We start from the raw sequence: 23,786 nt of genomic DNA, 5'->3' as shown, positions 1-23,786 counted from the left end.
TTAAGTTTTGTCCTCAAATTGGTGGTCTTTAACTTTTGCAAAATTCTGTTCATGCAAATTCTACCTTAAGGTCCAAATTCTGTCTTCATGGCCAGAATTTGCAAAAGCAAAGGATAAAAATTAAAGACTACCAATTTAAGGGCTAAAAATTAAAGACCGCCCCTAGCGATAGACAATCCTGCAAATTGCCCGATTTTAATTGATAGGACCTAGGTCAAGAACTAATGTAGCTTAAAGGTAGGAATAAATTTTACATTACATTAATTGGATTAGAATACAAAGCATAAAATAATTAGAAAATTTATGAATTTCAAATATCTAGATGCTAATTTTTTGCTTTTAAATAGAACTTCCTTACCTCATTTGTATTGTGTATATAATTTATAAATATCAAATGTAAATAGTGAATTCGATTGCTATTTGTGTAAAGATTCCTTTATGAATTTCAAGGATTAGATACTAATTTTTTTCTTTTTTGGGCAGGGACATTGAGTGAAGTGGATAAACATTGGATCTCTATACGAAATGTAGCAGTTTTTAACACTGAACTCACACTCAACTATTTAACAAAAATAGTTGATTTGGTCATTTGTGATATTAATTTCATAATTTTGATTAAAAACTTCTGAATAACATGCCTATAAATTGACCTCGAAAATTAATAATATACAACAATTTCAAACTGGATTAACTTTTGCTTGAAATAAAATTCAATGTTAGAATAATTTATTGTTGATTACAGTCCAAGCGTGCGGCTATATGGCGTTTTAGATAATTCAATTATTCAAATTAAGAAAGAATCATCGCCCCACCTTACTCTGTTACATATACGATTTATTCTTGGGTCATGAGAATCATAAAATAAAGACCAATTTTATGGTAAGAGCCTTACGCAATTATGCAATCACATGTGTAAACGATCAAAAATAAGAAAATAGGGTTTAAATTATAACTCAAATATGATTGGGTTCCATGTATGGTATTTTGAGAGAACGTGGAGAAAGATAGAGTAGAAAAAACAAACAAAAGATACTCCCAATTAGGGGCGGAGCTACCTACAAGCTAAGGATTAGACATAAGTCAATAGCTTTGGCTTAAATATTATAATTTACTTAAATTCACTTATTATGAATAATATATTCAGAATCAGTAAGTCAATAAAATTATGACTCAAAACTCATAAACTAACATTCTTGTTCCGACTCTATATACAATAGTACACCAACAAGTATTAAGATTGAGATAAAAAATAGGTAAAGTTCACGTGTTTTAGTCAGCTGGATATAATTTTAAAAAAAAAAAAGATAATTAGAATAGGATTAGTTATTAGTAATGTGGATAATTCATAGGTAGTGATGGTTACTAGTTAAAAAGGTCAAATGTTCTAAAATGGAAGCCGCCATGTAGAATAATAGTAGAAGATTTGAAACTTCTTCTGCGTGAGGGTGATGGAGAAATCTAGCTTTGACTAGTCTATTTCAAGAACTTGTTCTGAAGGTGCACTGCATTATTAAGTCAAGTGACAATTTTTGTAATAATTTTGGCATGAGTTAGAACATTCGACTTAAATTACAGACAAGTGACCAATTTTTGTCGTGTTCAATTAGATGGAAAATGACAAAAATATACTCCTATGATATATTAATTTGGAGTAGATTTAAAATCGTTTGTTGAATCTATTTCTGAATAGTTTTGGTCCTTTAATTTTATTAAAAAAAATATGAGCATTTTTTATCACTGTCAAATATCAACAAACTTTGACTATTAACGCAATTTTGCACTATAGATAAAAAGAAGCATAAATTATATCTCAGGAAATAGGCAAAAAGTAGCAGAAATTGTAAAAACTATACTTGCAAATGTGAGTTCATGTTAAATTCTTTTTTATCACACTTGCTGCTACAATTAACAACCTCGGTTTGTGAATTATTGAATTACGTAAAGAAAATGATATGTTATTAAATAAAAGTTACAACTTGTTTCATTTTACCCTTTTTTTAAATTTAATTATTATCTGACCCTTTCTTTCATACAAAGTGTAAGTTCCGACTCGCTCAAACTTTTCATATGCTCCGTCAAATTTCACGAAAAAAAATATTTGTTTTAGATGCTCTTACACTCCTAAAATCTCAAGCTTGTGTATTTTTTTTTTTTTCAGAACACTTATGCTTACAAAGTCACTATCTTGTATAACAGACATAAACTAAATACAAATTAATAAATAATTGACTCCAAATTCCTATAAGATAATGTTTGCAGCTTCATCGAAAGCCACATCATGATAATTACTGGGAAGAAGAAAAAGAAACTTGCAATTTCCTTATTAATTTGTTAAACACATATAGTCATATATATACTATGGTCCGTGGCAAACTTAGCGCCTAATGGTTCCAATATTAAACGACGGGCGCCCACCAATCAGGCTACAGTAGGTTTTAATTCATAGGACCAGGTCAAGAACTAATGTAGCTTAAAAGGTTCGAATAAGATTTACATTAAATATTAATTGGATTAGAATACAAAGCATAAAGTAATTCGACAATTTATTAATTTCGAATATTTAGATACTAATTTTTTGCTTTTTATAAAACTTCCCTATTTCATTTGTATTGTGTATAATTTATAAATAACAACTAAAAAATGTAAATAGTGTATTCGGTTGCTATTTGTGGAAAGATTTCTTTATGAATTTCAAAGATTAAATACTAATTTTTTTCTTTTTTGGCCAGGGACATCGAGTAAAGGGGATAAACATTGGATCTCAATACAAAATAGCAGTGTTTAACACTGAACTAATACTCAACTATTTAACATAAAAACTTGATTTGGTCGTTTGTGATATTAATTTCATGATTTTGACTAAAAAAATCTGAATAACATGCCAAAAGATTGACCTCGAAAATTAATAATAAACAACAATTTCAAACTGGACTAGCTTTTGCTTTAAATAAACTTCATTATTTAAATAATTTATTGTTGATTACAATGCAAGTGTGCGGTTGTATGGCTTTTTAGATAATTCAATTATTTAAATTAAGAAAGAATCATCGCGCACCTTCCTTTGTTATATATACGACTTATTCTTAGGTCATGAGAATCATAAAATAAAGACCAATTTTATGGTAGAGCCTTACGCAATTATGCAATCACATGTGTGAACGATCAAAAATAAGAAAATAAGTTTTAAATTATAACTCAAATATGATTGAGTTCCATGTATGGAATTTTGAGATAACGTGAAGAAAAGATAAAGTAGAAAAACAAAATAAAAGATACTCCTAATTAGGGGTGGAGCTACCAATAAGTTAAGGATTAGACATAAGTCAATAAATTTGGCTTAAACGTTGTAATTTACTTAAATTCATTTAATATGGATAATATATTCAGAACCAGTAAGTCAACAAAATTATGATTCAAAATTCATGAACTAAAAATTCTTGTTCTGCATCTACATATAATAGTATACCAATAAGTATTATGATGGAGATAAAAATACTAAAAGTTCACGTGTTTTAGTCAGCTGGATATAATTAAAAAAAGACAATTATAATAGGATTAGTTAACAGTAATTAGTAATGTGAATAATTCATAAGGTATGATGGTTACTTGTTGAAAATGTCAAATGTTCAAAAATGGAAGCCGCCATGTAGAATAATAGTCGAAGATTTGAAACTTCTGCTACGTGAGAGTGATGGAGAAACCTAGCTTTGACTAGTCTATTTCAAGAACTTGCTCTGAAGGTGCACTGCATTATCAAGTCGAGTGACAATTTTTGTAATTATTTTGCATGAACTAGAACATTCTACTTAATTATAAATCATAATTATAAGCTATAATACAGACAAGTGACCAATTTAGTTGTGATCTTTTCGAGGGAATATGACGGAAATGTTACTTATGATATATTAATTGAGAAAATGGTCAAATGATCTCCCAAAGTTTGATAGAAATCTCAACTACAAGCTAAATTTTTACGGAAATTCTATTTATCCCTGAATAATTTTAAAATAAAATTATTTACTCCTTGGGCTCTAACGTGGCAGGAGAGTATATCACTCTCTTTGAGAGCAAAGAGAGTGAGAAGCCCAAAAAATATTAAGAAATTATTTTTATAATACTTTTCTAGAAGCCAAATATATTTTTTGTTATTTTTATTTCTCTCTCTCCCTTTATTATCAGCTCGCCGCCACCTCCTGCACCACCATAATAATCGGCGACACCACCTCCTGCACCACCGATCTTTTCTCCAAATCCGCTCAGTTTTCGTGCTATATCGGCGTTGCTCCGGCGAATCCGTTGAAGCAACACTGTGAATGTCTTACCACTACTTTATCTCGTTTTCTCCGACAAATCTTTTAGCGTTTTCAGGCGACAACCATTAAAACCGATTGTTTCTTGTTTGATGTTGCTCTCACTTATATATATGTTGTTGTCTCGGTTATTTCTAGGTTTAGCTGAAAAAGTAATCCGACGATCACCAGAAAACAAGAACTCCGGCAACACCTGCTTGTTTCACAGCCGTTTCGGCGTTCAGGCCGTGAAATTGACGTCCACAGCTATCCTGTTGACTTGTTGCTCAGTTTTTGCTACTTTTCTCTCTCTGGTTAATCGTTATGGCTGATTAATTGATTGAATATTTTCAATTGAACTGGAAAATCAATTGAACATTAAAATTGGAGAGGCAAAGAAACAACTGATGGAAATATCAAACCTTGAACAGTGTTAATGCCCGAAATATAAACTATTCTGAAGGATTTCAACAAACTATGTCTCCATTTCCAACTCTTTCTTAATACCCATTTCATCTTCATCATCAAAATCCATTCTTTTCAAGATGAATCAAATGGGTTTGTTAGCAGATACACAGAACTTGTCGCCATTTTTCATTTCGCCTCTTTCAAGCTTCCTAAAAGTTCGAATTTTACCATTGTTTTAATGGTAGAAAAAAGCTCTGAAATTGTTTTAATGGTGGAAGGTGATGGAAAGAAGAAGAATGAGGGAAAAAGTAATAAAAAATAAATTTAAAGGGAAATACACGTGTCAAATCTGGGTTGGCCCGTGTATTTCACAACATATTTCAGATCTAGGTATAGCTTTTTAGGGGATAAATTATTCCACTTTTAAAATGACCAGGGGTCATAGGAACCCCCTCCCCCGCAAAAATTTGATGTGTAGTTGGGATTTCAGTCAAACGTTGAGGGCTCATTTGACCATTTTCTCTATATTAATTCAGAGTAGATATAAAATAGTTTGTTGAATATATTTCTGAATAGTTTTGATCCTTTAATTTTATATAAAAAAAATGATTATTTTTTATCACCGTCAAATATCAACAGACTTTGGCTATTAAAAGTTTAACGTGGAACTATGAAGAAATTTTAATCCAAAACACAAAAAAAAAAAAAAAAATTGAGAAGAAGAAGAAGTTAAATCTCAAAATTTGCAACTACAAAAGTTGTACGTAGATAAAAAGTAGCATAAATTACATCTAAGAAAGTTTTATCAGACTATAGAAATAGGCAAAAAGTCATAGAAATTGTAAGAACTATATACTTGCAAATGTGATTTCATAATAAATTCTTTTTTGTCACACTTAGTGTTCAGTCTGTAAAATATTTGATGGAGACTAAAACTGCTCAGTAACAAATTTAATGGACCATTACTTAATACACTTAACGCAATTTTATTTTAAACGCCCACAAACTGAAATCGTCGATTAGCTGATAAGAAACCGAGCAAGTTGAAATTACGTTTGTTTTCAAGAAGTGTTGGAAATTGTTTTAAAATACTTCTTAGATAGTTTGTTCCAAAGTTCTTTTCAACCGAACACCATTAGGAAAAAAGAAAAAGTCGTGCAGAAACTAAAACCACATCAGAAGTTGTTCTTGAGTTTTTATAATTTTGAAAAACTTATCTTTAAAAATTTGTAATGTTAGTTTTAAGATTGCTAGTTATGAAAATTTCACTTTTTTTGTTTTGGTCCTTTAAATGGGCCTGGGGATCTGGGCCTAAGAGTACATTTGAGCTACTGGGCTCAAATTGGGTTGATGACTCTACTATTACTAACCTGAATATGGATCTTAGTGAAAGTTTAAGTTGTTCTCTAATAGCGTTTGGTTGAAAAAAGAATACGAAAAAGTTAAAAAGTGTTTCGAGAAAAAATAAAATACAACACTCTTCTTAGAACGAAACCCACTTTTATGCTTAATTTTAATCAGATTTGATTATGCTTTTTGAATTTTAGCTAATTAGGTTAAGGGTTTGTGAGTGCTCAGTCAGTAATTATTTTGCTTTTGAGTTCTAAGTGGACTAATCCACTCTGGTAAACTAATATCTAGTAATAGCAAATAATGCATTCCTAATTATTCTTAATTAGTACTCGGTGGCTTTAGATGTGATCTTGGCTTGAATGTTTTCGATTGGTAGCCTATAGGATAATGATAATATGCTAAGATGGCATTTCGTACTTACATGCTACCTAATTAGTGTTTTAGGCACAGTTGTCGACGCATCATTGCCTTGAACTTAATCAAGTCTATTTGAAAAAGGAACCTAGAGCCCGTTTGGATTGGCTTATAAGTTGCTTATAAGCTGTTTTCAGTTTTTTTGAGTGTTTGGCTGGTCAGCTTAAAGTCATTTTGTGCTTAAAATAAGCTCAAAAAAATAATTGGGCCGATTTGACTTAGCTTATCTAAAGCAGTTATAAGCCAAAAAAAAAATAAGTTAGACTACTCCAACTTATTTTTTTAGCTTATAACCTGCAAACAGCTTATAGGCATAAGCCCATCCAAACAGGCTCATAGACAAAATGTTGAATGATTATCATAATTACCATACAGACAGAATGTATTAACTACAACTGTTTCGAAGAATACCATTGTAACAAAAAGAGTTTTCACTTAGTCTTTTTATCTTGGGTCAAAAAGAGTGTTTACTTATCAAATCGAGAAAGAACTAACCCTGCTTTTCTAGATTTGCCCCTATTAAGTGTTATGTGATCGAATCTCAATACCTAGGGTCAGTTTAGTCAAACTATCTATTTTTGTCTAGAAGTTAGTATTTTCTTAAGGAGTGTGCAAATGGCTAAGTGGACACTCTTTTTTATCCAAATGGAGTACTAATTAATTGGGATTACAAACAATAATAATTATGCCTCTGTCCAACCCTATACAACTAAGGACCAATTGCATTAATCTTCAATGATCACGTTTCTTCATTTAAATTCATCTTACACCAATATTATGCACAATATAAAATTACTAGAAGTTTTATATATTTTTTACAAACATAAAAAATCTCCGAATTGAATTAAAAGATTCCTAAAAAACATCGGATCTAAAGTTGATGCACTAACATGACTAATTAAATGGCAATGGATTATGAACGGAAAAATGGTTGCCTTGATCGAATTCTGGAAGTAATTAGTAACATGTGGCTTTTGCCTTGTTGAAGATTTTTTGGCACCAGAAGATCACTTGTTATTTCCTCAAATGCTGCATATTTCCCCAGGGTGAATATACACAGTTAAAATTATGAGTGCGGTTGAATTTAATAGCTTTAGCTTATATCATTACATTTATGGTAAAAGGTTGATTAACTATATACAAACCATTAACTTTTGAATAATTCAAATGATCAGTGCATCAGTAATATCTAAAATTCATAAAATTTAAATTTTAAACCAACTTTGTATTCTGCTCAGATCATGTAGTGCAAAGCTCCTCGAGGATATCGAGTTTCTATTGCCTTGTAAATCGCGCATTTTATCCTTTGGTTGAAAATTGAAGTGCCAGAGTTACATTGCGTATTACCTATTTGCATTATTGGCAGTGGGATTGAGAATCCAAAGTGACTTTGTTCTGCAGGGGCATTCTGGATTTGATAAGGGGGCCAAAGTCAGTATGGCACTTGTACAAGTAGGCTAGTAAGTGAACTACCACTTTCTGGTTAATTTTATCTTCACCTATGTACGTGCAAGTGACATTTTCTTTACAAATGTATACATAGTGTTTTTTTTTTTTTTTTTGTGAAAAGAATGCTTTATTGATCACCGACAAAACTTTACATCATTCCTATTCTGCTATTGAGACCAAGACATCCCTTCAGTCTCCAATCTAAGAACAAAATAATCTATGTCAACTATCTATGCATTTTGGTATAAACTCTGTATCCATCTCCTACCTTGTCTACTTTCCTTCTTAAGGTGAACAATTTCAAGAGCTCACGAGAAATATGACTAACCTACTTAAACTCTCTTAAACTTTCTTGTGAGACTATTCTTGAGTGAATTTTGTAACCCTTAATTATTTAGAGGTCAAACATCCAATTAAAGAATATTAATTAGATTAATAACATCTTTTGGCATATTATATAAAGAGAGTTATTTATATAAGACACAAGTCAAATCGATATTTTGATGTATCAATTGATGAATATTGTTGCTCCCAAACGCACACGCAAGTATACGCGGTCGTACAAGTAATATAAGATTTAAAGTCTAGATATCGTACCCACATGGACTTATGATTAACTATTTACTAAATTAAACTAATGGTAATTATTTAAACAAGAAATAAAATCCAAATTTATATTTATAAACTAAATAAAAATAAAAGAAAGCAAATAATGAACTTCAACCAAGAAAGAGCAGATTTTTATCGGAGAAGAGATAGATCTAAGGCTATGACCACTAACAATCCAACTGAGTCATCAAATCGTTCTACCTATAGGTTACTAGTTGACGGGTTGATGTTAACTTTATGAGTATCTTCCGAGTTGCTCACAAGCCTGTAGATACTACTATAACGCTTATATTCCTATGGTCGCCAGAGGTAACAAGAACGCATTTACTTATCCGTATTCAACTAGTCAAGGCTAAAGGGTATATTCCTATCCTTATTAGCAAAACGATTAATCGAACAGACTCTATTTATTCTTATTACGCATGCAAATTCCCTATCCCTAGTTCAATTCACACGCCACAGATAGTGTCTAATTAGTGATCAAGTAATTAAACAATTAAGCATAAGAATTAATAAGCAACCCAAAAATATGGAAATTTAATAGGTAGAAACGATAATCAAACGTCAACTTCCATGTTTGTGTCAAAACCCTAGAACTAAAGAGTTTAGCTCCAGATAGACATGGAGGAAAAACAACAAATTATCTGAATAAAAATGTCAAAATAAATGTTACAGAGAAAAGAAGATAAAACCCTGTAACTCCGGCCTTAACGGCGGCTCCAAGCTCTCTCTAGGTCTAAAGTTATGAACTAAGGGTTTCAAGTTATCCAAAGTTATCTTCCCGAAAATTAAGCAGAATGTGATGACCTTCCAAGTCATCTTGCCACATAAGCACATATTGTGGACATATGGATGCTTACATGGCAAAGATGCTACCATTTATGGGAAGATTCTAGAGCCATGGAGAGTTTTCTTGGAGAGACTCTAGATTCTTATAAAATATATAGGAAGACTTTCTTGAGAAGCCTTAGAATATTCTAGGCATGTAGAGAATTCTAGAGAGGGACATACTTGTAAATATAGAGGGACTTGTGTAACAATTATTATTTATCTATCAGCCCCTAGATGAGTAGTATAAATAGAGGGGCATACATTTGTAAAAATCATCAAGCAAAATCAATTAAGTCTTCTATAATAAAAAGCTTCCTTCTAGCAAATTTCTCTTGTCTTTCTCAATTACTATTCCCTTAGCGATCTTAAGTGTAGTAATCTAGGCTGACTTGGCATAGCAAGATCGTGAGCAAGTTGTGCAAGAACGTGAGCGAGTTGTCAAGTGTCGCACGTGCGCTTAGTTGAAGACTAAGGACGTGACAACGTGGTATCAGAGCGAAGGTTACGACTGAGGGAATGACAAACGACGGAGAAATCAACGCTGCTAAAACCCAAGCCAACGTCATCCAGGATGCTGTTGGCAAGAAGAGCCATAACAAAAAGAGGAATGACACCAACAAGAGCCAGGAGGTGCCTCCAGAGGTTGTGCCAAATGAAGGGCTTACATCCCAAGAACCATCTACCACTGAGGCGAGCGAGGATGACATGAAGGTCCTGTCCGAGGACGTCTCGCTCGGTAAAGAGTGGGTTATGAAGGTTAACGAGGGGATGGACGTCATCGATATATTTGGCCAACGTTTGGGCAAGGTGGAGGGCACTCTTAGCGTTCTTGAGGGGCATACTCTTGAAGAGATTGAAAGCATCTGAAATGACTTGGAAGGGCACATGCAGGGTGAGATTGAGGTAAAGCAAACCATCACTGCCTTAGAGTGCAGACTCATGGAGGCGTTAAGTACTATCGATGCCATGAAGGCAAAGATAGTGACACTGGAAAAGCAGATTGATGTTAGTGTGACCGAGGCAGCCAACAATGTTGTCGTGACGAGAGAGGCTAAGATCGAAGCTCCCAAGCCACCAGTGTTCAAAGGGGTTCGTGATGCACAAGAGGTGGAGAACTTTCTTTGGCACTTGGAGAATTATTTCAGGCATGGAAAAGTGAGGGACGATGAGGCCAAGATCAACACCGCTGTGTTGTACCTAACAGAGACTGCCATGCTATGGTGGAGAAGAAAGGTCGTTGATACTGACAGAGGTCTATGCACAATCAACACGTGGGATCAGTTCAAGAATGAGTTCAAGCGACATTCTATCCAAATAATGTCTTGTACGAGGCAAGGCGCAAACTTAGAGAGTTGAAGCAGACAGGGAGCATCCGCGACTATGTCAAGGAGTTCACCACCATTATGCTTCAAATTCCCAATCTCACTAGCGATGACTTGTTGTTTCATTTTATAGACGGGTTGCAAAATTGGGCTAAGCAGGAGTTGCAACGCCGTCAAGTCGCACACATAGACCAAGCCATAGTGGAGGCCGAGTCTTTGATGGACTTCAGGCATGACAAGCACGGCAAAGGCCAAGGCAATGAGTCAAGGGGTAGCGATGCCAAAGATAGGGGAGACCGTGGCGAGAGCAAGGAGTCGCAACAACAATACTCCAAGACTCAAAATGCAAATAAGTTCGACGGCAAGATGTCAGGTGGTCGTCAGGGCTATGTTGAAAAGAAGGCGCAGAACGAGAAGAAGGGATGCTACTTATGTAGAGGGTCGCACAGCTTCAAAAATTGCCCTGACCTGAAGAACATTAGCGCTATGGTACGTGCAAGTCACGAGCAGACGCAAACACAGAGTACGGGAATCGCACAGTTGGGGACGATTAGACTACGTGGCGCTGTCGCGAAGCAAGATAGTCAAACCAATGATAATAAAAACCAGTACGTAGATCTCACCATTAATAACAAGTCCGCTCGTGCACTGGTACACACTGGGGCGACTCATAATTTTGTGACCGAGGCCGCAGCGAAGAGACTAGAGATGAAGCTCACTCCAATTAACGCCCTTGTCAAGACCGTGAATGTTAAGCCAGAAAATGCTCGTGGTGTAACTAATGGCGTTAGTGTCAAATTGGGCGATTGGAAAGGTACGACAAATTTTACCGCCACTACTATGGATATCTTTGACATTGTTTTGGGGCAAGAATTCTTTAGACATTGCCACGCGATGATCGATCCCTACCTCCAACGTCTCTTGCTCATGGAGCGAGAAGGCGCTTGCATGGTGCCTACCGTGACTATGTCGCATGAACAGGGCCATGCACAACTTTCAGCTATGCAGCTTGTCGAGGGGCTCAAGAAAGAAGAGCCAACATTCATGGCAACCATTACAAGTTTGAAGGAAGATAATGATACCCAAGAGACACCGCCGCCTTGGATAGATAATTTGCTCGAAGAAAACAAAGATGGTATTTTCGAAGAGCTACCTAAAAGCTTGCCTCTTAGGCGTGAGCAGGATCACAAGATTGAGTTGGAGCATGAACCAAGAAAGGGTCAGTTGAGTCGACCGCCGATTACCATCACTGTCTCTTATGATCGGGAAATTGAGGCTATCATTGATTACCAGGCCAGGCGAAAACAAAGGCAGAAATCCACCGCCATGTTCCTCGTCCACTGGAAGGGGCAACCACCAGAAGAGGCCACATGGGAGCGTTATGAAGACTTGTGGCAATTTAAAGACAAGATTCGAGAGTTTATGTTGCAGCAATGCGCCGCGGTCGACGCAACATCAGGTGGGGGAGAATGTGATGACCTTGCAAGTCATCTTGCCACATAAGCACATATTTGGACATATGGATGCTTACATGGCAAAGATGCTACCATTTATGGGAAGATTCTAGAGCCATGGAGAGTTTTCTTGGAGAGACTCTAGATTCTTATAAAATATTTAGGAAGACTTTCTTGAGAAGCCTTAGAATATTCTAGGCATGTAGAGAATTCTAGAGAGGGGACATACTTGTAAATATAGAGGGACTTGTGTAACAATTATTATTTATCCATTAGCCCCTAGGTGAGTAGTATAAATAGAGGGGCATACATTTGTAAAACTATCAAGCAAAATCAATTAAGTCTTCTATAATAAAAAACTTCCTTCTAGCAAATTTCTCTTGTCTTTCTCAATTACTATTCCCTTAGCGACCTTAAGTGTAGTAATCTAGGCTGACTTGGCATAGCAAGATCGTGAGCAAGTTGTGCAAGAACGTGAGCGAATTGTCAAGTGCCGCACGTGCGCTTAGTTGAAGACTAAGGACGTGACAAGAAAGTGCATTTATATAGTCACACCAAGGCCGCATCTCTCTCGCACGCCAACTATAAGTACGTTTTCTATGTGCTCTTATTTACCATATAGGAGTCCAACTTTCCACATCGTCCAGAACATCGTCCGGCAGCCCTTTTTTCCTTATCTTCATCCTTCCTACAACAGCCTTCTTACATACCATAAATAAATGGCAGTTAATTAATTCCCTCCCCAAATAATAATAGAATTCAAGACTTCAATTTTCCTTGTTGAGGTCCTCTTCAATATTTTAATAATTGTGCCTGCCCACTTGAACTTTTCTCTAGCAATGTTCTTGGCAGTTGCAGTACATATTCGTAGCTGGTCCTCTTTGTTTTCTTTTTATTTATTTCACCACATTACTACAATTTTCGCTCCAAATCTTCTCATTCTAGCAATGTTTTATTCTTACAAAGTAAAATTATAATATTAAGCACAAATCAATATAATACTACTCAAAAGATAACTAAAAGTACTAAAATGTGAGACAGACAATGAGTAAATAAATACATTTTAGGCCGAACATCAAATACAACAATCCATTTTCTCGACCAATATGCAGCATTTATACACCTCAATTAGATCTTTAGCTTAACTTAATCTTAAAAACTAAATTATTAGGTAATTGATATCACAATTCCTCAATAACTCATTTACACATCCGAATACAATTCTCTCTCTTTTCTATATTCTGAACACAAAAGTTTGTCCAGATGTTGCCGCTAGCGAATACTTCATTGAACAAACCACTTTTGTTTGTTTCATTAAATGAATTATTCTTTTAATTCTTATCTTTCTCTTAATAGACGTATGAAGTCAAATTTGGATTACTAAAAATAGGATATAGAGAGAATAAAAATACGTAGTTCTTGACATGCCACATTCTCATTAACAACTTAATGTTGACTGCATTATTGTAATTAATAGACATATATATTGTGTACAACAAGCCCAGTATAATCTCACCATGTGGGGTCTGGATAATAAATAGACATATATATTGTGTACAACAAGCCCAGTATATATTGTGTACGCTTTTGTACCCATTTAAGGGTAATTTGTTTTCTTATTTACATCATTCATACACACATAACCAAAGAATTTGTAATGTAAGAAAATTATGCCATTGCTGTACTCCTTCCTTCTTCTTTCTTTTTTTTTGGGTGAATGAGAGGGTGATTAGACTTTCTTATGTGACAATTGATTAGGTTAAAAGGAAGATATTTTCTATATACTCGTGATATAAATTGCTAAACAACTGATGAATTTTTTTGTAGAAAATTAGTCTTGCATTAGACCTTTTGTTGTGTTCCAATAATTAAAGAATTGTGGGCCTTTGGTCGACACAAAAACTTAGGCGAAAAAGCCCAGTCAATATTGTGGGACAGGCAGTCTTCAAAGTGGGACTTGGGAAAGCGAGCATGCATGTGTCTTGATGAGAAGTTGAAAAGGCTCCAAAACTAATGTTTGTTTGTCTAATGCTTGGTCTCATGTCATTAGATTGAAATCACGTTTCAACTTGCGATTTAGATTTCTTAAGTTGTAATTTTTTTAATAAATATAAAAATCTCACAAGTTGTAAAAATCATTAAAAAAAATTCAATTCTTATACAATTTTACCAAATTTATAAATCATAATTTATAATAAAATTAATACGCTACTAGAAGGTCTTTTTAAAAAATACAATATCAATTGATCAAACTTTCAATAAAAAGGAAAATTTAACATTAATAGTAATATAACTACTCTTTAATATAATCCTCCCACATGATACGAACAATATATCTATCAACTTATGGTTGGTAAACATGATTGGTAAATATATCTACCAACTTATGGGTCTTTTTTTACAAAATATAAACGTATGGGTGTCAAATTTTACATTTATATTTTTTGAAATCATGCCTTTTTAGATGATTTAGGATTTCATCTCATGAGATGAAATCAGAGATGAAATCTCATGTCCAAACGCTGATTTCATCTCACGAGATGAAATTGCATGTCCAAATGCCTACTAACTATTTTTGTGATTGTTTCTCCATTCATTATTTTGCCGTTGGAAGTTCTGGACATGTTATCATGTTGGCTTGTGAAGAAAAAAAAAATATTTGTTTTTTCTAAGCATAAATTGGGAACTAAATTGTTTGGAGACTTTTGGTTTTGTTTTGTAGTTGGGACAACCTATTATCATCAACGGACAACCAGACTTCCTTTTAGAATTTTAGAAAGAAAATAGATTATATATTACCCTATACGGAGGGTGTGACGGATGAACAGAGAAGTGGCGGAACCAGGATTATCACTAAGGGATTCAAAATATAAAAAAGTAAACATACGAAAAAACCAAAAGAGGTTCAACATGCACCATATATACATAAAAAATAACTTTAAAAACAACGTTTTTTTTCGCTGAAGGGGGTTCGGATAAAACCCCTCGGCCCTATGTGGCTCCGCCCCTGAATCAGAGGTCATGGGTTCGAACAATGAGAATGCAAGAACTTTTGGTAAGGAGCGTTCTTCTTTTATAGCCCTATGTGGCACAAATTAAAATTAGTCGCCATGCATTGTGTTCCAAATATGATCATATGGTTATAAAAAAAAGTGTGGCATTGTAGTTAACTAATTATGTTTTTTCACAACTGTGTATGGGATTGTTCATCGGCATCATGATACTAATTTATCGATCCGCCAGATTTATTAGTCTGAACTATAACTTATTTGAACCAACCAACCAAATTCCAACCTTTTAGTTGGAAATTAATTAATTAAACATGTATACAAGAATGAAGAGGTAATATAGCAAAAAAAGAAAATTGTGCTAAACTACTGTCTATTGTTGTTAATAAGACCTACTGTTTTATCACAAAATATTTGTCGCTTAATAATTTTTCAGAGTTAAGTCGTAGTAATAAATTTTCATTGACTCGTAATTTATTAGACGTTCTTTTAATTTGGACCAAATAAATTCAGCTTCAGACACATATTTTGTGTAGTTTCAAAATATAAAAATATTAAGTATCTCGAAATGATAAATCTATGTACAGCGTTGTCATATACTCCAATATTTGGTCAACTTAATTCTTGTAGCATGTAAAGCGACCAACACTATAAGAGGGAACCAAAAACTAAATGACAAGACTACGCCCCAGTACATAGTGATAATTTTGTTATTATAGTTTGACGCGTCAAAATTAAAGGTACTCCATGCTTGTGGTGTGACTTTCCCTGATTAATTATGCATGATATTTAAGTATTCTATCATTTTTGCTAAAGGGTGTAATGAGTCACACAAGCCACAACATATATGCCCCATGAATATGTACATGTGTTGGTGAACATAATTCACTTCAAGATAAAGAAAGTAGATGAAATGAAAATTTAAAAAAAGGAAAAGGTCCAAATATACCTAGCTTCCTATTCAAAATTAAGCAGAATTGCTCTCCGTTAATACTTTAGCTCACATGTGCCCTTAACCTCAAATACTTAATCCAAATATGCCTTTATTTTAAACGATTACCCCATTTAACCTATTACGAGATTAATTAGTCAATTGACACTAGATTTTGACACGTGTTATAATCCTAAGAGACCTAGACTTACCCGGCCCCATAGAAATGACATATTTGGTCCCACGCGCAACCTTTGAGGGCCCATTCGACATCATACGCATACTTTGAGGGTATATTTGGCCCACAAAAAATCACAACAGAGGAGCCGCATAGAAAGAAAAAAAATCTCAAATAAATTAATCAAATATAAACTGTTTTTCGTAACTTGACACTCAAAGCATTTTCTAATATCTTCAAACATAATTTATTTATCAAATATTAAAAAACAATTCTCAAATATAACTAATCAAAAGACCAAGGGAATAAACATATTTAGGTGAAATTCACAAGGACTACCTTACATATATAAGCATTTGTCAGTGACGGAGCCAGGATTTCCACCGAGAGAGTTTCAAAATATAAAAAAGTAAACATACGAAGAAGCCTACGGGGGTTCAACATCTACTATATATACATAAAAAATAATTTTAACCTTGTAAAAACAGTATTTTTTTCCGCCGGATGAACACCCTCGGCATAGTGTGGCTCCGCCACTGGTATTTGCAGTCACAACCTGAAAACATCATGCATGGGTGGAGACTGGAGAGTGATGGCGGAATCAGGATTTTCACTAAGAAAATTCATAAATATACATACGAAAAATTAAGAGGATTCAACGTCTATTATATTTATATAAAAGAGTATCACCCTATACTATATACTGTAGACTTTTTTCAACAAATTAAAGGAGGTTAGATGAATCCTCTTGCAGCCCTAACTCTGCCCATCAGTGGAGAGATCCCATACATTATTCCCATGAGAAATAATACGTGTTAAATTTCACTTTTTCTTAATTATAGGTAATATAAGTATAAAAAAAGGTCAAATTTATTTCCGTACTATCCGAAATTGAATAACCTTACTTTTGCTTAGACTTTTCGACTATAATGCCCGTCGTCAAAAAAAAGTCTCGTATTTGCTTTAACGCCTAATAGAGCACCAATATAAGAATATTTTCAATCATAGTCTAAATTAAAATCTTAAGTATTTTTTTAAAGTGGAAACGGACAGATGAATAGAAATGGAGAAAAAAAGTAGAAGAGGGGAACGTCTTTGATTGAATCGAGATGCTCCAGAGTAGAAAATACTAAAGTGGTGTATGGTAGAGTCCAATCCCCCCTAACTTGTATTTCAATATAATAAAATCCTTAATGTTTGGTATCTAATAGAAGTATATTCCTTGAGGATGTACTATTACTATGCTATTAAATCGTTGTTTATTTGTTTTAATATTAAAAGAATTACATCGCATTTCATGTTAGTGATTGCTATGGTGAGCTTATAAAAGTCATAATGTTTGTTCTCGATTTGTGCTTGTCATCTTTGCGCAGGGGTCATGCTAATCTTCTATGCATCGTTTCAATTTTATCGGATGTCCACGAAGGGACAGCCATAATGTTTGTTAAATTAACTATTTACTCACAAATTCTTATTTTTTTGGAGAACTCTCTACACCTATAAATAAGAGTTATCATTGTGGAAATAAAAGTTCGAAGTTGTATTTTAAAAATGGTAATGTGGTGTAAAGCAGACACTAAATTACAAGTACTTCAACATGTTTCAACTTTTATGTGATCGGTCAATCTACATCACAACTAGAATGACATGAAAATATACGAACGTCACTCATTTGTATGTATGAAGAATACGACCTTTTAACCCAGAGAAGAAGAAAAATAAACGAACAAATAAAGTAGAAAATGACAGAGTATTATTTTAAATTACAATTAGTTGGAGGCAGAGAATATGAGTTTTGAATGTGGTAGCTCTTAGGTAACTGAGCCAGTTGGCTCATTAATTAAGTTAGTTAATTAATGTCACAAAAATTTATTAAAATGAAGAAACAAGAAAGAGTCCATCTGTGATCTGCGTGCAACAAAAGAATAATTAATCAAATCTTAGCTTCCCAGTTCCCCACTTAATTATTTTTTCAAAAATATAAGCTGTTGTATGATGCAACAGACAGAACTAAATAATTTAAAACAAAAAGCTTTCTACCCAGACAGTTCATTTTTTATAGTGTTAATTTACTCATATAATATACTACTGCTACTAAGTACTTGATTAAAGCGACCGTTTAATACCAATTTGACCCCTTAACTTGAAAGATATTCCAGTGAAGCCCCTGAACTTTCCCCAGTACCAATTTTGGAACCGAAATTAGTATATTTAATAGCACTTCTATCCTATATTAAATTATTGTATTCAAATGTTACTAATGAATCAATATGATCCAAAGAAAATTATATTATATTCAGGAAGAGAATCTCATATGTATAGTTCTATGTTTTCTATATGCAAAAAAGTTGTCTTAAAGTATAGAAAATTGAGACAACTTATAAAAGAGGAGGAAGAAAAAGGAAAGCAAAGATTTCAATATGGATATTTGACTAAAAAAAGGTTCCCGCATCCAAGGAGAGGAAAAGGGAAAAAGGGGTAGCCAAGTTTTAAATCATAAAAGATGTGTTTAAGAGGGTAGAATTTACGGAGTCGTTTGGATGGGCTTGTAGCTTATCGCTTATAAGTCATAAGGCGTAAGTTAGAAATCTCAAACTTATGAATTTTGGCTTAAAAACAAGTGCATAGTAGCATTTTTTAATCTTATCCAAACACTATAAAAATTCTTAAAAGCTATTTTGATTTTAAAGAACCTAAAATAAGCCAATCCAAACATGCTCTAGGACTATAGCCGACCTAATATTGAATAATTTGATTTTTGGCTTACAAAATTATTTCTAAGTTACTTGAAAGGAGTTTTGATTTCCTTAATTACCCTCGTTCACTTCTTTTTCGCTTATTGAAGTAGTCATTTTATTTACATGTGGTTTGTAAACCGCTATCAATTAGTTCAACCGCCAATGGCGTGTAGGTAGTTACAATTACCCTACTTAGAAACTCGACGTCTTAATTGTCCCTCTATCGTGCTAGCAGAGCTGATATCACATGTCATGGCCTGTCCAACTACAAAGGTATTGTCCCCTTTGGCCAAATTCCTCTTCTAGTTCAACCGTCAAAAGTTAGTGGATTGTAACACTCATCCTTTCCGAAAACTCAGCATCCTTACTAAGGTTTTCTCTACCACCGTATAAGGGGAGTAACTAGCTCTGACTCGACTTGCTTGGACGACCTAAAGGCTTTTGACCTTGAATAGTTGAATTTTGAACTCAACCTCGTATGGCCATTGACTTTTTCCTCTTATTTCAGTGTGAGATTTATCTAAGACAAGTTTTATAGTAAACTCTCTTTCGATCCAGTTGTATATAATTCATGGATCGTTACAATATAGATGAATTCTTAAAAGGATTATAAGAAAATTTCAATCAAACCAACCTAGAAAGAAAAAGTAGAGTTTCATTACATGTAATATATAAAATTGATAATTTCTTTTATAGCACTCGAGTTATCTAAGGTACTAGACGTCATACAAGAACCCATCCAATTTGTTAATGATAAAGTAAAATACTTACATGTCATATTTTGTCCCAATTGGCACTTTTTGGCTGATGGAACAATATAAAAGTTATACAAAAAGGTATTTCTACCACACTAATTTTCGCCACAATGGTCCCAAATAAGGTTAGAACGGTAAATTGCAGTCATTTATGCTAATTTAATGACATTGCTACCCTTCTCATTTTAATTGAAAAGCTACGAGAACCCTCTATCATCAATTCAAATTTAATTTTTTCCCAATACATGGAGATTCTCACATAATTAATGTTGATACATCTTTTCCCATAAATAGTTAATGTTGATATTTTCCCCTCCTTTTTGATCAATTCATACGTATGATTATCTTGTATATAATCCATTTTTGTTTTCTTAATTTATGGTCTTTTATCAGCTATATTGGATTAATTAAATTATTGTCTATATAATAATATAATATATGAATTGAATATGTAATTGAGTATCTCAGTACAATATTTGATATTTTTCTATAAGAAACGAACACCTTATTTTTTTAAATGCTTATTACATATTGAAATATTGAAATTAAAATGTCAAAAATTCCAATTTCTGTATTTATGAATTATGTGCACCCTTAGCTTCTTGTCTTAACATTTGTGGTTCTTTACCTTTTAAATGTCCTTTTGTTTTTAAGAAGGAATAATATATTTTTAGGAGGAAATATGGACAACAAAATGTGAATAGGGTGCAACCCTTGCTTGCTAATGAAACAGACATTAGTAAGCCGACTTTTTTTTTTATAATATTATTAGATATTTTATGATCAAAATAGTCTTTTAAAACAGTTATCAATTCTAAGGTGTAATTTTAGTTACGTTTAAGACGAATGGTGACAATTTTTGCCTCACAACAGGTCGACACGGTTGAATTGTGAATAATATTGTTTATACTACATATTTGTTAATTATGTTATTGTTATATTTCTCAACATTCAGCCCCACTCTCATCTCCTCCGAAAAATAAAAAATAAAAATAAAAGAACAAGGGCAAAATTGGTTCCCTTTCTCTTGTGTTGGAACAACCGTTAGTAGGAAGGGTATTTTTGAGTTATTTGGATAGTTGGAGCGTAAATTTTGAGTTATTTGAATAATTGGATGACATCTTGAGCTAAAAACGCAACGACAAGGGGATTTTTGAGCCAAAAAGGTAGCGGAGGGTAAATCTTACCTATTTTGAAACATAAAATGAAAAAGGTAATCTTTAACAATATATCATCTATCTATGTACTTGTAACCTCAAAAGTTATCAAGCTCATATTTATTTTATTGCAGCTTGTTACCTTTGTATGTTAATATATAATTTTGTATGAAAAATCAAATATTTATTAGTGATTTTAAAGATATTTATGTATGTTTGGTACTTTATTATTTTCATATAATTTCTAGTAATCACTCGTTATCAAAGAAAATATTCATATTGAAGAATTTTGGGGTTTGTGGAGAACTGGAGATATTATGTATATGGTCCTTAGTTATTTCTAATAAGTAATTAAAAGTAATTTCATATAACTAAGAATTTTTCATTTCAAATAAGTTCTCATATACTGATAAACATTGCAATGGTGTTGGTGCATTTAGTTTTGATATATTAGTAATAATAATTTCAATGACATTTCATAGCAACATAACAACGGAATAAGGATGAATTTATGGTTACATCACAAAATAAATAGAAAATATATATATTAGAATAATGAAGAACTTGTGATTAAAACATGAAATTTGTCAATAATTTTTGTTACACAAAGATTTAAAGACAAAATCCCTATCGCTTACATTATTATTAGTTTTACATTATTTTATTTTATTAAGTAGAAAGAAAATTTAAAATTTAATATGGTTGGTATTCAAGTCCACAGGAAAAACTAATTATATAATAATTCTCATTAAATAAGTATTAGTTGTAAATTCCATTTTTTTTTAAATAATGAAATTATATCTAGTGAAAACTATTATATAAATTTCAAAATAACTATAATTTTTTTCAAGAAGTAGCAAAGGAATACCGATATCGTGGGAAAAAAAGACAAACGTAAAATTGGCTGGTAAGATTCGACTCCTACATTGTAATGGTTCTTTACAATCTTAATAACTTATTAACTAACATAAATAAAATTGTACATTGTATTTACGAAGAAAATTAATATGATTTGTATACAAAAAGGATCTTGTATCTCTTGTGACTATTATTTGATATTTTATAACACTTTGTTTGATGTTATTAAGACTTATAATGTTAAAGATTTAATATGGTTGATATATAAGTGTATAACAAAAGTAGCTAGTATATCATAATTCATACTATTAAACAAAGTATAAGTTTCACATCTAATTTAAATATGTGATTATATCAAATTTTAAAAATCCAATATGTTGTATTTATCTACATTGATCACTAATTATACTCAATTTAGATAAGTGAACAAGTTGTAAAGAGGTTTTTTTTTTAGTAGACCGTATATTTTTTTAATAAGTAAAGAGTATAACTTTTATAATTAAATAACCGTATAATTTGCTATACACATAAAATACACAACGTATGTAGAGACGTTTCATCTTCATCTATATGAAAATATGGATCACTTTTAGTTGCTCAATGTGTGTTGGGAATAAGAATAAGCTATTGTATTTACTAGTGTGTTTTGGAGGGAAAATTATTGGGATAAACATGACAAAACTCAAATAAAATTATGATAGTCTTTTATAGGTGTCGCCACATTTGGGCCAAATAAGTGTTGATCATTTAGCAGCTCACAAAGTTGTATAGTTCATCACTTCATATGTTGATATCTTTGAGGATGCATCTTTTCCTTTTCAAGATTGCATAGAATTTTTGTCATCATCATTAATGAATTATTCATTAAAATCGACGTGAAAACTGCAGTATTTCAAATTACTATCTAACACTTAAATAACTCCTACAATTACTAATGGAGCATTCGAGAAAGTTTAGAGGTATCGTACTGTACAACCATAAAAGTTAAGGGGGGAAGTTAGAATAATACCTAAAAGTTAATTGGAGCAATTAATAAAGGAACAATCACTGGTTTAAGCCAAAACAAGAAAGAACGAACGCACATTTCCCAAATGACACGTGTCAATGTCCCATCCCTGGGTGCAGCAAAGCAATTTGCATGAGGGTACCCACTTAAAAGCGATCCAGTCAAACTCCAAGACTGCCAAAAATATTTTAAATAAAATCAACAAAATATAGATTTTTTACAAAAAATAAGAATTAGGGATAATATAAACAAAAGCATAGAGTACACAAAAACATATACACACACATACAGCACACTCTGTCCTAGTTATTGACCAGTCAATTTGCTTAGCTGTCCCTTTTTAAAAAGGCAAAGGTCTCAATTCCAACTCTCCCAAAACCCACTCCCCATCTATATTTGTACTTTATTCTTTGTTGTAATTTTGTTTTTTCTTTTCAAAACTATGGTTTTTATTTTAATGAACTGATTTATTTATGTAATAGTACTATATGATGGGATATTTATTTACTCTGTACAGTGGTTAAATAGGCCAATATTTTCAGTCCAAGCCTTGCAATAAATAGCTCAAAAGAAAAGCTTACATCTCCTAATTACTTAATTAGATGAATAATAGTGTCTCATATTTCCATAGGATAGTCCACAGATAAAAAAATATATATTACACTCCATAATGCATTATGCGCACTAAAATTTTACTTGGTCGAGTCTTTCCTACTCATTGTTAATTGAGTGGTAAGTACTATTTAATGGATAATTGATCTTTCTTTGAGGTCTCAGATATGTAGAATTAATTATTTCGCAATGTAACAATTTATGTTGCAGTTGTTACAATATTATTTTGCCATATATCAATAGTCCTTTTTAAATATATGTTACCTCCAAAATTAAAAGAGAAAATATATTATTTTTATCCACACGAATGACATGTCTGATGCTTTTAACTTTATATCTTTAATAAAAGTATGGTAAACTCTCTAATCTTCTTTAGAATTAACGTTATATTATAAAATCTTTATAAGAATTTCT

The 23,786-nt window shown here is 32.7% G+C and overlaps 1 non-coding gene across 1 annotated transcript; it reads right to left on the bottom strand.

Moving 5' to 3' along the window:
• Nucleotides 1–17,569: 17,569 nt before the first annotated feature.
• LOC132629498 (U6 spliceosomal RNA) lies at nt 17,570–17,676 on the bottom strand. Its single transcript, XR_009578273.1, has one exon. It is a non-coding gene; the product is annotated as a U6 spliceosomal RNA (small nuclear RNA).
• Between the last annotated feature and the right edge of the window lie 6,110 nt (nt 17,677–23,786).

The sequence above is a fragment of the Lycium barbarum genome, chromosome 2 (genome assembly GCF_019175385.1).
Source record: "Lycium barbarum isolate Lr01 chromosome 2, ASM1917538v2, whole genome shotgun sequence".
Taxonomy (NCBI): domain Eukaryota; kingdom Viridiplantae; phylum Streptophyta; class Magnoliopsida; order Solanales; family Solanaceae; genus Lycium; species Lycium barbarum.
The sequence above is the reverse complement of the archived record's forward strand: the minus strand, read 5'-3'. Positions and strand labels throughout refer to the sequence as shown.